The sequence below is a fragment of the Zonotrichia leucophrys genome, chromosome 11 (assembly GCF_028769735.1).
Source record: "Zonotrichia leucophrys gambelii isolate GWCS_2022_RI chromosome 11, RI_Zleu_2.0, whole genome shotgun sequence".
NCBI classification, from domain to species: Eukaryota; Metazoa; Chordata; class Aves; order Passeriformes; family Passerellidae; genus Zonotrichia; species Zonotrichia leucophrys.
Genome location: NC_088181.1, coordinates 16,763,826 through 16,777,192, shown reverse-complemented (window position 1 = coordinate 16,777,192; position 13,367 = coordinate 16,763,826). Strand labels below are relative to the sequence as shown.

Here is a 13,367-nt window from a genome sequence, read left to right as displayed (position 1 = left end):
TGACCAGCTGCAAGGCAGCTCTCAGCTGAGGCTCTCCAGCCTGCAATTGCTGGGCTAACTCGCCACATTTAGGGGCAATGTGACCATCCTACGCCTAAGTGAATGATTTAAAGTGCTCAAAGTATCCAGCCAGACATTTTGTGACAATCTGCTAATAGTCGTTAAAATTCTCAAATAAAACAACCTCACATCTCAATGCCAAAATTAGTTTCATTATTTACTGTGCTCATAGGGACTAACTTTATACCATACAAACCAAACTGAAAAGCAGTGAGTACGGTGGTTTTGGGGTTCTTTTTCCAAAACATGATTAATAAAATAGTAATAATGTATCAGAAAAACACAGACGCAACATAATAATTATCCCTCACACTTGAATAGCACGTTTCATCTGAGAAACACAAGGTACTTGAAAGACTAAAATTAATTCTAATTAAACCTCACAGCATCCTGCGGAGTTATATGACATTTACAGAGTGGTAGGTGGGACTCAGAGGTTTGGTAAGTTGCACAGGATGATCAGTTTGTCATTGGTGGAGTCAGAACAAAAAACAAGATCCTGACTTCAAGTTCTATTTTAACTGCTAAGCCACCTTTCCTCTTCTGTCCAGCACCAGATTTTCTGCTGTAGTAAAATGACAGATGAGGCAAAGGGAAGAGCAGCCTATTTATATTCCAAAATTTGAGATTTAATGACGAGCTAAATTGTTTTAATAACTGACTATTTTCTTCAGGCTCTATATATGCTTCTCCATTCCCTGGGTTTTAATCTCATACATAGTATAAGCATGTTGAATCAAGCACTGTAAGGATAGAAATTACCTCTGGAAGAGAAAGAGGTTTTTGTCTGTCCACACAAGATGCATTTTCCAAATCTAGAAAAATTTCAAAGTACACATAATAACAGCAGCCATCACAAGTAGTGCTTTCCATTAGAAACATTTGTTCAAACATACATATTTAACTAACTGTATTTTAATTAGATTTTTTTCTTTTAATAATTATTCAATTCTCAGGAAAGAAAAAGAGAAACTGAAGAATTCGGACAAGAGAAAAAATAGTGGGAGATGAAAAAGAAAGAAGGTGCCAATCAGATAATTGCTTAGACTAAAGATAAACACTTCCTAAAGCATAAGAATAACGTTTCACATTACAAGAGATGTAACATCTGCAAAATAGAAGATTTTTTGTCTTTTTTTTCTTAGCTTATAGTTATTTAAACCATAAGGTAGAAAAAAGTGCTTTTTTCAACTAGTGAATCTTGTTAAATATCCCTCAAATCTATTATTTGAAAAATATCAGCAAACTTAATAATTACAGCAATTATTTGAAGGTCATCAAGGAAGAGATTTCATCTACAAGAACCAACTATTCTGGATTCTTAGTTTCATCAATGTAATTCAAAATGTCATTGATTTTCATTAAGAATATCATACATAATTTGGGAAATGGGGACAAAACTATTACTAACTTCCAAAGAAAATTCAATTTTCACGGTTCCATATCCTACATAATTCTCACTGGCCAAACATCTGAGGCTGACAGCATTTACATGCAGTTTAACACTACTGTCCATTCTACATGAAGGAAAGCAGGACAGAAAATTATAAATCTGATTGGAACCACCCATAAAAGGACAAGATCAAGGAAATGACAATAGACAGGACAAATAATTATGCTTAAAATTACCAAAATACATAACACAGTCTGAAGTTTATTTAAAAGTGGGTCTGCTGAATTTGCCTTTTTTTAATAGAAAAATTACCTATTCTGATGAGTTGAAAAACACTTATTATTTTTGTGTCACAGCATTTAAAAATCTGGTCTATCATGAGTAATTTCTGGCACTAAGATACACAGAATGGGACACAGATCACAGAACAGCTGAGGCTGGAAGGGACTTTTGGAGGCCCCTGGTCCAGCACCCTTGCTCAGCACAAATCTAGCTACAGCAGGCTGCTCAAGGCTCAGCTTCGAACAGCCCAAGAGCAGGGACTGCCAGCTCTTTGGGTAGCCTGTTCTAGTGCTGGACCACCACCCTAGTGAATAAAAAATTCTCATATCTGGTTGAAACATCTGTTGTTATAATATGTGACCATTGACCTTGTGTTTTGTTGCATCCCTCTGAGTAGAAAGAGGAATTAAACAATTCCTGAGGCTCCTTTTCCACAATGACATGACCATGTTTGGTATCTGAACTCCTGCATCTTGTTCATGTAACCCAGAAGAGTATGGGTGTTTGGATTTTTTCTTTTTTCCTAATTTTTTTTTTTTTTTTTTTTGAGTTGAAGACTGGGTATTTCATGTGGCTTAGGAGCAAACTGTAATTAATTAAACTGAATAGCTGGAATCACCAACAGAAAAACCTTAGCATGCATTCTGGAATGAGCAGGTAAACTAATGCACAAAAAACCAGGTGGCAAAGTACTGCACCAAGGAGGGGTCACTAATAGAAAATTCCTTGCAGCTACAGAACCCTCACACAGACCATCACATAGGACTTCACTCTTTGCTGCTGTTGTTTGGGTTCCAGGTACACGAGGTACAGAGCAGAGCTGCTCTATTGCAGTAGCAGATCACCTTGCCTCACATCTACCAAGCTTTTCCTGAGGAAAACCTCTCTCAGATGAACTTCTACTTCCTAATTTAGCAATAAACCCTTCCTCTTTCTTTTACTCTACCAGCAACGTTTCCTGTTTAAAATATATTTTGCAATTTTACCGAGTCTTTACATCACTGGGGAGGGGTTGGGGGGGTGTATTTATTTTTTTCAGTGTAGAGTTTTGAACTGAAATTGTAGTGTTGTGATGGTACAGGACACCATAAGGGGTAGGATAGGAAACCATACCACAAAGGTCAGAAAATTGCTTGTTTGCTGCTTGTGCTTGCTATCCCTGAACACTTGCATGACAGAGCTAATCCTATTTAATAAGCAGACACTCGTTTTATGAGAATTCTGTTTTTACAATCCTCAGCTTCTCAGAGTCTATAATCCAATTTTTATTCACTTCAATCTACAAAATAATTAAAACTTCCATGCACTGGTTTTTGGTTTGGTTTAGTTTGGTGTTTTTAATGGAGAGACAAGGAAAAAGAAGGCCAAAAATTGAATTAATTCCATTTGAAAAATCCTAGTTTCACTGACCAATGTTTCTTTTTCTTTTCAGTGTCAAAACTCAGAGGATCAGAAAGGAAATTGTGTGATAAGCTTCTGTTTTGCCACAAGGGCCTGCTTTATTACTTTCCAGGTAGCCATTAACCTCTGAAGCAATGGACTGGCGTGTCAATCATTTAATTGGAGCAACAGGAGGAGAATGACTCTGTGGTTAGCACAGAGCACTGAAAGGCAAAGAGAAAAGTTTCTGTAAGAATCCTGAGTAAATTTCATCAGGGTGAGGCTAAGACCCACAGAAGTGTTAATAATTCATGGTATCCTGCCCAAGATATCTAAACTGTCAGAGCTACTAAGCACCAATTGTTCTGTGAAGAAGATTGAGCTCCTGATTGTCCATCATGGGCATGATCATCCAAAACCAGGCATTCAAATTTTCAAGATTTACTTTGCAAATATAAAGGCCTCAGTCTTTAGGACTCAAAATGTGTGCTTGAAATATTTATGTGACTCTGGAGTTGATTTGATGTCCCTGTGATGCTAGGGTGCAAAATGTGTGATAGGATCAGGATCACTGGCTAAGTAATCCAGCAATACAGGCACATATGCTTCCTATAAACACCTGCTTGGCTCTCAGATGCTTTCAAATGAAAACAAACAAACAAAAACAAAAACAAGATTGTGTTATGAAATAAAAATAACCAAAGGCTCACTGCAATAGGCATTTACAGCTTCTCTTTATGAAACAATACAGTGTGAGGCCCAAGGAATGCACATAAGAGAGGAAGGTATATATTTATTTAATCATATGTGTGCAACTTAGAATATTGTGCAAGAAAACATCGAGGAGGTTTTGATCTGTGTGCTGCTTTGGGCTGGGGTGGGTTAATTTTCTCCACAATGGTATGGGGCTGTGTTTCAGGTGTGTGGTGAACACAGTGTTGACAACAGAGAGACATTTTTGTTATTGCTGGGCAGGGCTTGCACAGAGCCAAGGCCATTTCTGATTTCTGTACTGCCACACTGGGAAGAACATTGCAGGTTCACAGGAGGAGACACAGCTGGGACAGATGACCCAAACTGACCAAAGGGATACTCCAGACCATCTGACATCATGCCCAGTGTATGAAGTGGGGGTAAAAGGAGGAAAGGGGGATGTCTGGAGTGATGCAGTGTAGTAATTACATATCCTCTGAAGAGAGACATGGTTCTCCCAGGAAGATCCTGGGAAGCTGTGTAGAAGCTGTGGGAAACTTAGAGGAAAGAATTCAAACAATTATTATCTCTCTTTCTGTGACCATTGTTTATAGATATGGTTCTCCAGAGTGTGCTGTTCATAGGTCACCAATGGTGTGAGAGGTTTTCACTTTGAGACCAATCAGGGGTCAGCTTAGTGAGTCAGACTATAAAAGTCAGACTTTTTCCTAATAAAGGAATTCTATTTCACCTTCTGATGACTGGAGTCATTCATTCTGTCCCTGACTCAACAGTGTCAAAGGAGTTTGTCTTCCCAAGTCACTGTTATGCAGGATGTGGCCCTACTCACCTGGAGATGGCTGAACACCTGCTTCCCATGGGAATCTGTCAATTAATTCCTTGTTTTGCTTTGCTTTTGTGTGCAGTTTTTGCTTTCCCTATTAAACTGCTTTTACCTCAACCCACAAGTTTTGCAGCTCCTACTGCTCCAATCCTCCCTCAGATCCCACTGGTGAGTGAGTGAGTGGCTGCATGGGCCTTGGTTCCTGGCTGGGGTTAAACCACAACAACCACCTTCTATTTTAACTCTTAGCATTTTGCAACCACAGATCATCTGTTACCAATTGCTTCTGTACCAGTTTCCACTTTCCTATTGTGTAAAACATTGTTTATTTAGCGTATTTCTTACAGCTCCACTAACCTTAGTTCAATGCGGTCTCAGATACCCCTGTAGCATCCACACTGCATGGCCAAGAGTGTCTCATTGCTGCTGGGGGGCACAGTGGAGCAGGTGGATAGAGAGACACAGTCACTGAAAACCTAACAAGAGTTTTTTTCCAAGCCACCAAAGTGTTTAAAATAACAGTCCTGCTTTGAGGACAAATGCAAGAGGATCAACAGAAGCAGGCACAGTTAAAGCTCCACTAATAAAATACTCAGGATTTCAAAAAAGAATTGTCCTGACCAGGATGCTTGGATAGGAGCCATCCTGTTCTTTACAGGCCTAGACTCTTACTGTTATTTTTTAAATTCAGTGACAATGCAAAAAGGCTTTTTGCTGGAGTTGAATGAGCAGAAGTAGATTTGGTTTGGAGTTTTTTTAACATGAAAATCATTTGTTGCCCATTAAGATATCCAACAGCTTCCTTCTTTTCAGCTTTTCTTAAAACTAGATTTTGCAACTTAATAGGATACCTCTAAATAAATGACACAAGCCCTAGTGCAGGGTTATGGCACCCAGACACTGCAGCAACAAAGCACTCACTGCTGAAAAGCCTCCTTAATTCCAAGAACTAGCTAACTAATATAACTACTTTGTTTTCAAATACTTAGTCTCACAGATTTGCTCTCCATACTTCCCAGCATAGAAACATAGTTTTCTTTAGAAAGTTCAAGTTTCAATTTATTTCTTCCCTTATCACAAGTCTGTCCAACTCTGCACTCTTGTCACTGTTTCACCTTAGAAAATGCACCAGACTAGAACTATTTCAGCTCTGTGTTCAGAACACACCATGGCCCACACAGGTCTTTTTAGAATCCCATCTTTGCTCACATCCTCTCCACTAGAACAGAAAAATGTTACATGCAATTTCCACACAAGGTCATAAGTTCTTTCATAAGTTCTTGCCTAACTCATCAGACGACTCACTTAGAATTTATATAGCACTTTACTGATACCAAGTTGCAAATATTTACAGGTGGCAAGGAAAAAATTGCAAGATCACTAGGCATTACATTTAGTTTCACATTTAAGATATATCTGGGATTACAAACTCAGAACCATCTGGTTGATCTCATTGAAAAAGCTCATTGTCAGATCCCAGAGCAGACTTACCAGGTTGGACATTGAAGAAGACACATCTGAAACCAAACAAATCTGATACTGTTGCTGATTCCTTCTATCCCATCAATTCAGTGCGCTGAAAATTCATCTGCAATGTGAGACATGTCACTTGTACCCCAGTCTGTGTGAGGGCCTGAGCCAGAAATCCTTTACAGGCACAAGTGCCATTACATTCCACTGGACAGTCACAATATGATGCACAAGAAACAGAGAATGAACCCTTAGCCTGTGGTTGCAGCATTAAATTGTCAAGAACAGCAAACTGAGTGACTTCAGTGAAAACCAGCAGTGACAGTGACAGGAGAGCCCTGCTGAGCACCCTGCCCTTGCTGAGCCAGCCAGCCCTTTCACTGGGTGAGGACCCCGATGTGCAGGGCAGGTTTGGGGTTTCCAGCACAGGCACTGTAGGAGGGGCTGCCTTAGATCATAGTTACAGGTTACACATCACATCACAGGCCAGGCACCCTGCCCCACATCCTGCAGCAGCCCTGATTTACTGAGTGAGTAAATTTACTAAGTGAGTAAATCAGAGCTGCCATGCAGAACCACTCACAGCGTATCACAGGCAATGGTCCTCAGTTACACATATAAAGACAGAACCATTTTTGCAGACTTCATTCCCAGATTCTGAAACACTGAATTAGGTTCAATCTACGTGAGATAAAGCAGCTCCTGGATCTGAACTTTTATTAAGAAGCATTCCAACTCTATCTGTTCATCTGTTCACTGGTCATGCCTTGTCACCCAAAAGCAGCTGATGGTTAAATATCTACCATATAGAATACCAGAATGGATCTTGTCATTCCAAAATATTGCCACTTGTCCTCTTCAACTCTGCTCTGCTGGTTGTTTTTTGCCCTAGAAGTGAACAGAAATTTAAAGAAAACCAGATAATTTGAGAATTTCACAGAGAAACCCATCCTGTGTGGAGTATACATGTGTTTATGAGTGCCAGAGTGATCTTCTTTATCCTTGGAGGCATAGGAGAAAATGAGTCTTTATTTTCTTCTGCTGCTGGCCTCCCTGATTCATGTTACCTTTTCACCCCAGTTAACATTCTTGTTGCAAGGAGCATGCAAAAATCAAAGAAACAACCATGCACAGCTAGGGCTAGTGCCCTGTTTTACAACACAAAGGAGACGGCTGTAGGCATTCTGCAGAAATTGAAAGGCTAGGAAAAATGGGTGTGTTGGGGTATATGAATTTTAACTTCATAATTACCCTGTTATTTAAAGCTAATGAATAATTACTACAGCAACCTTGCTGTCATACAGCATACACCTACTCACCCAGAGCTCAAGCTGAAACCAGAGAATCACATTTGGGGCCCCAATCCTCCAAACATATCTTGTTGAGTTTAACACCTGGTTTGCCAGCATCTCATGGCATTACTCTCAATTTACCCAATCAGGTCCTTCAGTGGCATTCATTGGTCTCAAAACAGTTTCAGATCAGAAATCACATCAGGGGTGTTATGCTTCAAAATTATTCACATTCATGTTTACATTCATCTTTCAATTCTTCCTTGGAATTACTTCTAGTATTTTTAAGTGCTGAACTTTCCCTCAGAGGTGCTGCTGACAAGGAAAGAACAAACCCAAGCCCCTTCATTTAGTGATCCACAATAACTGAGGAATCCCAAAAGTGAAAGTGAATCCAAGCAAGCTGTGATGAGAACTTTTGCAAATCTTCTAACATTAGAACTTTGAAAAATTAAGGCACTAGAGGTCTATATTCTCCTCTGCAAATCCTGCAATAGAGCTAGTACTAAGGAAGTTAAAATGGCTCTCTTATAAGCAAGATTTATCTGTATCTGCCATTAAGTAAAACAGATTTTCTGACAACTTGGGCTCCTGTATGGGAATCAGAGTAAAAACAATGTTTGACGAAAAAAAAATATAGAAAATACCAACCTCAAATATGCTTTCCTCCTATTATCCCCTCACCATGGAAAACACAGGAGAAAGGCTGACTCTGGTAAAGAGTGGTGCAAAAGCAGATGAAATCCCACTACAACTTAGCATTACCATGAATAAATAAATACTGTATTACCCTAATGGAAAGCCGGTAGACTTTATTCAGCTGCCTTATCAACAGTGAAATCACTGTTTCACACACCACAAAACCAGAAATGGGCCTGCTTTAGGCAAATGTGGGGTTTTGCAGGGGGAAGGGTTGGGTTTTTGTTTCAGGTTGGTTGGGTTTTTTGTTTGTTTGAAAGACAACCATGGAAGAGTGCAGGAAAAGAATGCAAGCTGTCTCACATAGCAAAGTACTGACCCCAGCTCACTTCTGAGTAGAGGGAAAAGAATGTGGGCAATGTCTCTCTTGCCAGAAGAGAGGAATAGGCCAGCTCTTCCCTTAGCAGCACAAGAAGAGATGCAGAGAGACATAGTGAGGAGCAGAACCCAGCATGGAGACTTAAATTCACCCATCTCTTATGGTTTCTGTCATAACAGTTCCAGAGTTCTGGCTAAATATGCTTATTTGTGCACTATCACACAGGATAATCAGGGTGATCTAATTGTTATGACCACTAAAATTGAAATGTGGATATTAACTAGGACTATCTACGCTGTAAAAGATTTAGGACTAATTTCTAACACTCACCACTTAAAATTTGTGTTCAGCACTCATCCTTCTCCTCATCAATACTGTTGTGATGATACTTTTCAGCTAGAGTTACTGTCTGTTGGTATAATGTAAAAGAAAAATTATCAGCAATATATACACTGTCCCAACATAAAGCAGAGTCAGTTAAAATATATGAGATTACATTGTTTTCTTAGTTAATCTCAGAAGTATTTTGATATTTCTATTGTAACAAGCTCTACAGAAGAGTTGCACAAAATATCCATTATGGACATCCTAGCAGCCTGCACCACCTGCAGGCCATCCTTTCCAAGGTGGTTTGCTCATTTTTAGCAATCTTTCTAGAATCACCTTGACATGGATATCAAATTTTACACAAAAAATAATGACATATGATCCCCATTTTAATGCTGAGAGAGACCTGAGATTTCCCCTGACTAGAAAGAGAATAAACAAAAATTGGGTAAAATTTCTGGACTACATTGCTACCATTAAAACAATTCCCTTTAACAACCAAATGTAGATCCAAACATCCTCAGCTCTATTTCTCTAACCATGTGAAGCACAGACTAAATGCATATAAATGTTTGTCATCTTTGGAACTAAAACTCTAAGCATGATTTCCTTTGAATTTACTTAGTTCTTATACAACTCCAGCCACAAGAAAATTTTACTTTCAGAAGGCATTTCTTACCTGAAAAATAAACTTACTATTATTTTAAACACCTGAAGTACATTTGACAGCAAACAGAGTACATAAAGACAGGAAATACATGCATAATATTAGGTCAACTCTCTGCTGAAACCTTTATTTTCTTAACCTCTGTGAGGTCAAGTTCTCCACAATAACCTGACTGTTCACTGCTTTGCAGGTCTGAGCCCCAGGACAGGATTAGCCAGAATCAGCTGGACAGACACAGGCCTAAACCACTAAGGAATGATATGTATATGGGATTTCCAGAATGCACAGTAATAATTCCAAGTGCAAACATTTGTTCTAGCTGTCCTCCCTTGACAGCTTCAGAAAGAACATGACCAGTACCTTGTTGTACAGACTAAAATAAACCAAATCTCCTCTTTGTGGATATGAAACAAGAAACTGAAAATTCAGGGAAGGATTGAAGTCCCAGCCCTTTAGCTGGTGTCACCTGTGATATGGTGAGAATGGCAGACAGGTGTTAGCATGGAGATAGGCAAAAAGTCAGCCTAAGGCAAGCAACTTCACATGTAGATAGCAAAAAAGCACCAAAACTTCCAGGTAGGCAGTGGACACTGCTCTAGTCAGGCTTCCTGGGTCACAGGACAGAAATTCATAACTATGAACACAGCACAGCCACCAAAAAAAAATCCCACAGGAGGAGAGGTCAGGGTGTTTTCTCAGGGGAACACAGTGATGGAAGTTTAGCACCACAAGCTGTTTCACTTTTCAGAGAATGAACAGTAAAATAAGTCATTATTAGGGTGGAAACTGTTCTGCTCTTGGCCTCCTTTTAGGACTGCTTTTCCCCCTAGTCCAGGCATCATGCAGATGAGCACCAGGTCCAAATAAAAATCTATCACACCACAGAGCTTCTCTACTGTGTTCTGTGCTACCTCTCCCCTGGGACCTGTTGCAAAAAATGCTGGCTGCTCTGCAACAGGATAGTGGAGTAATAAAAGAAAGACCCTGACAATTGTCCCACTGTGGACTTCAGGAGGGGAAACACTGTGTATCTCTTCACAGGCAACCTGATTTATCTGGTGTTTGTCACGTCTGGGGTTCATCACCTCCTCCTGTCAGAAAGAGGATGGAAATTATGAAGAGAATAATGAATGTAAATCACAAAGACAAGAAGAGAGCCTTTTCCACTGAAAGGGATGGAGGAGGAGGGAGAACAGCCTGGGGGTGTCGGGAGCAATCCAGAGCTCGTCTGCAGGGGAAGAAGGGTGAACTAAATGGGGAGAGTGAGCATAGCTGCACCTGACCATCAAATGTCTCAGGAATAAAACAGCACTGGTGTTTGCCACTTTACAACACACTTTTGGCTACCTTGCTTCCATCTGTTTGGGCCCTGACACTCTGCATGTTTGACTCAGTGTGAGTTGCCCTACACACCAGGCTCTCCTGAGATATCCTCCTGACACTTGGGGAAAGAGAGGCAAAGAAAGACCAGGCAATTGAGGACAGTGACTGTGCATCACAAGCTCTGGTTCTCAATTCATTTAAAAGGGAAAAAATAGTCAGCTGGATAGCACAAACATTGCTGAATCTTTGCTATTAAATGAAACTAACTTTCATTATTTCTGCACCTGCCTTGTAATTGTGACAAGCAGGGTAAATGCAAATGTATTCTAGTTAATATTAGTTTTCTGAAACCACATAAAAATGAAACAAAATTTGGATTTGGAATATCCTCCATGTTGAAACAAAGCTTTATAACACCTTTTGCAACAGCTATAAAGCTGTTGCTGCATATCAAAACAATAAAAAGACAGCCTGGTGTGTGTTAATGTGGCAGTATTACAGTACATTACACCTCTTAGCTATTTTTATAGATTTATAAGAACTGAATTTCCCAGTTATTCCATCTTCCCACAGGCCCCATTGTCACGGATATAAGTCATTCACCCATTCACTTATGCAAAATGTTAGATACTGAGTGCCCAGGACCAGCCCAATTACTCACACAAAGAAAAGGACCATGAACATCTTCCCACCCAGATTCAAAGCTATCATTTACTTCCCTTAATTCACTTTTTTTTCAGGAAGGCAGGAGCTCTGACCAGCCACGGAAACAGAAAGAATGAAGCAGCCAGTATTTCAGTTCCATGATATATCCTACAATAACTCAGTACCAAAAGAGGTGGGCATTGGAATTTGGGTGAAGAGTTTCAGAAGGCCAGTAAGTGAAAGGGGCCTGTAACAAGCCTTATGTTTGTACAGCCAGCAAATCCATTATTCAATATCCTCCTTAGAATATGCTTGATTTCATGGATTAGGAGTTTGTATGAAGTCTTTGTAACATGTTTCCCTCAGCTCTATTTCCATCATTAGCTTTTTTCCATGGGAGATCTCCAGACATGAGCCATAGAAAAGTCACCTGAGTTACTGAGAAACAGGGAATAAAATACCTGCAGGGATTTCACAACCATGTCCAGAGACTTACATTATTTTCAGATGACTCTCAGTTTCCAGGAATTTGCTCCACATGGGGGTATCCTGCTGATCTAATGTGTCTTTCAAGAGCCAGTTCCTTGGTCTGTTGGGTTTTTTAATTACCTGACAGGAACTTTTATTTATTTTATTTATTTCTTAGCTGTGAAGCAGAAAATACCTCATGATTTAATGAGTCTATGGGTAAAATAATTTTAAAATACATGCAATAATTGGAGATCAAGTAGACCTGCCATAGTTTAAGATCCTGCATGGTTTATTAAGCAGAGAATAATATATGTCTAAAAAGACATTCAGTAAAACAGAAGAATGCTATTTAAATGATTTGTGGATGGTCTCTCAGGGTACATTTAATGTATTTCTGATGATGGAGCATCATTTAATCCATGTTCAGAAACAGACAGAAGTAGGTATATAAAAAATCTACTGGGAAGTCCTCCTCCACCACCAGAGAACTGGTGGGTGTTCTATGAATGGAAAGTTTGGTGGCAGCAGAATTTTAAAGTAACAGAAGCCTACATCATAAAAATACCTTTTTGAGTAGTGGCTCTATGAGAAAATTCAAGAAAAAAACTACAGCAAATCTGTAATGAAGATTTTAGCATCCTCTCCCCATAGAGCAAATAGGAACCTCCTGACCCACCTGCTGCACCAGAGCTTCAGGCTGCAGTCTCTGAAGCACCTGTTCTTTGAAAAACCAAAAGAAATTAAGATGACCTGATAAATGTGTGACAGGAATGGCAGAAAGTCCTGCAACAGAGGCAGATCTTGAATATCAGACGAAGAGAAGAGAAGAGAAAAGGAAGAAGGAGGGAAGGAAGGAGGAAGGAGGAAGGAAGAAGGAGGAAGGAAGGAAGGAAGGAAGGAGGAAGGAGGAAGGAGAAGGAAGGAAGGGAAGGGAAAGAGGAAGGAAGGAAGGAAGGAAGGAAGGAAGGAGAAGAGAAGAGAAGAGAAGAGAAGAGAAGAGAAGAGAAGAGAAGAGAAGAGAAGAGAAGAGAAGAGAAGAGAAGAGAAGAGAAGAGAAGAGAAGAGAAGAGAAGAGAAGAGAAGAGAAGAGAGAAGAAGCAGGGGGGGAAGCTGGAAACTGTAGTCAGAGGTGCACAAAGGAATTCTCTTGGTACAATACCAGGCTCCAGTGGAGTATTGGGTCAGGACTCAGTTTCTGTACATTCAGCTCCATCCTAGGGTGAGAGAAAATAGCACAGATTATGTGCTGTATTTTGAGCAAGGAGTGCTGGTACTGGTGTGATCAACAAGTATGATCTGAAATTGAAGATGAACAGGAATTTCTCAAGCTTCAGTCAAGATACAAATACTTTAATTTAGAAAGCCCAAGAAAGAAAAGAGCGCCATCTATTTCCCCAATCTACAGAGACCTAATACTTAACAAAAACATGTTCTTGTAGAATATTCCTTTTTAAATGGAAACAACCCACTTTTCTAATTAGTAAATATAAGTAAGTCTTCTG

At 39.7% G+C, this 13,367-nt stretch overlaps 1 long non-coding RNA gene across 1 annotated transcript; it reads right to left on the bottom strand.

The window, feature by feature from the left end:
- Nucleotides 1–6,880: 6,880 nt before the first annotated feature.
- Nucleotides 6,881–12,586, bottom strand: LOC135452994 (uncharacterized). The gene is made up of 3 exons (XR_010441746.1): nt 12,542–12,586; nt 8,763–8,841; nt 6,881–7,010 (listed from the first exon to the last, which is right to left on the bottom strand). It is a non-coding gene; the product is annotated as an uncharacterized LOC135452994 (long non-coding RNA).
- Between the last annotated feature and the right edge of the window lie 781 nt (nt 12,587–13,367).